The sequence below is a fragment of the Amphimedon queenslandica genome, unplaced genomic scaffold (assembly GCF_000090795.2).
Source record: "Amphimedon queenslandica unplaced genomic scaffold, v1.1 AMPQUscaffold_6961_Cont21084, whole genome shotgun sequence".
Lineage (NCBI taxonomy): Eukaryota > Metazoa > Porifera > Demospongiae > Haplosclerida > Niphatidae > Amphimedon > Amphimedon queenslandica.
The window spans coordinates 1-1979 of record NW_003552751.1 but is presented as its reverse complement, the minus strand read 5'-3'; the positions used below and the strand labels follow the sequence as shown (position 1 = coordinate 1979).

The window sequence follows — 1979 nt, the reverse complement described above, 5'->3', positions numbered from 1 at the left end:
ACCTTTTGTTTGTTCCTTCCCTTTGCTTTCCTTCTTCTTTTTTATCTTGAACTTTCTCTCTCTCTCCCTCCCCCCTCTCTCTCTCCCTCTCTCTCTCCCCCTCCCTCTCCCTTTCCCCTCTTTCTCTCTCTCTCTTTCTCTCTCATCCAGTCCTCCTCTAATCCTTCATATTGGCATCAGATTATACTACCTTTGTCCTCCAGTTTCTGTTCTTCATCTGGTGCTCTTCTTTTTAAACTCGTCTCATTACAAAGCAGCAATACCAGTACCAGTAGCCAAGAGACATCCCTTGACACAGCATCATTAGTTAAGAAGGTTATACTTTTAATAATTGCTTGTAATGTACACGTACATGGGTCAAGAAAGCAGGATCAATTAAGATTAAAATTTTTACCTGCTTAAGTACATGTATGCACCATAAAAACTTAAAAGAAATGGAGAATTCTCTCTTTTTAAATTTTGACAAAATTTGGCCAATTACAGCAACTTCAAAAAATTTGTAAAAAAATTAATTTTGCTTGAAATTAGTTTAAACTTCTACAACGTACGTGTATCAGGAAAAATTATAAAATTGGAGAATTTACTCTTTTTCAATCTTGAAAAAATATTTTGAAGCAACTTTTAAAAATTTGTAAAAATTTTAATTTTGCTCAAAATCAGTTCAAACTTTATACATACATAAGAACTTGAAGAAAAAATTATTAAGATGAAGAATTCTCCCTTTTAATTTTTGACAAAATTTTTGGAGCAACTTTAAAAATTTTACAAGAAATCCTATTTTTCAATGCCTCATTCACTACTGCATATACATGTACATGTACATGTAGTAGTACATGTATGAGTATATTAATAGTGTAATTAATATATAAATTAATGGGAAGTATAATTACATGTTTTCTGATTATTTCTAACAGGAGAAGAATGATTTGACTGTCACCTGCTCAATGTCACACATCATTGATCTATCTACTAGGAAAAGTGGAGAGTCTCACGACTTAAAATTACCGTAAGAAGAAACATAAAATAATAATTAATAATTAAAATGTTCAATAAAATTGTTAAGATTATTAATAACAATTTGCTAAATAAAACAACATGAAGAAATCATTTGTGTCCCTAAGCAATACCTTGAATGCAACAATACAGTAATGCTCATTTTATTTCTCAGATTATGCTGCAAGCAATATATATATTTATATTTATAGCGTATAGCAGGAAATTTTGGAGGGAGTTAAATTTGGCAAATGGCGAATTTTAATTTGGTGAATTTGTGGCCACGTACCATTGAGCATGCGCATAATGGCTCAAAATGGTGGATTTTTATTTCAGCAAATGGCTATCAAAATCTCAAATTCGCCAAATTTAACTACCTCCAAAATTTCCTTTTATGTGGTACTTAAATTATGCAAGCATACATTATGTATTAATTAATGTATTATTGTGTATTATTAATTATATATTCATTAATTAATGTATAATAGTAAAATTATGCAAGTACATTGTATTATTACTCCTTTCTCTCTTCTCTTTAGTGATGATGGTGCCTCTGGATTATTGAGGATACGTGTAAACCAAGTAAGAACTGCGATATTATTTTTCATTTTATGTTATTAATTGTTATTAATAATAATTGTAATTTGGCTCTTTATTTTTCATCATTATTTTATTTTAATTTTTTAAATATTTACACTTTCATGTTAGGTTCATTACGAGTCTCAGAATGTTCATCCTCCAGCTTCACCACAACCAGGAAAAAGAAAAATGAGAATACCAGAAGGAAATGTAAGAGAAAGAGAGACAGAGAGAGGGAGACAGAAAGAGAGGAAGGGAAGGAGGGAGGGAGGGAGGGAGGGAAGGAGAGAGTGAGGGAGGGAGGGAGGGAGGGACGGGGGGAGAAAGAGAGGTACATTTAGGTCTACTGGTACAGTATGTTAATGATTGTTTTTCTTTTGTCCATTAGTTAGTTTTCAACATGACTT

At 31.7% G+C, this 1979-nt stretch overlaps 1 long non-coding RNA gene across 1 annotated transcript; it reads left to right on the top strand.

The window, feature by feature from the left end:
- Positions 1–156: 156 nt before the first annotated feature.
- LOC109591886 (uncharacterized) lies at positions 157–1979 on the top strand. The gene is made up of 5 exons (XR_002190057.1): positions 157–315; positions 915–1006; positions 1533–1575; positions 1702–1782; positions 1961–1979. It is a non-coding gene; the product is annotated as an uncharacterized LOC109591886 (long non-coding RNA).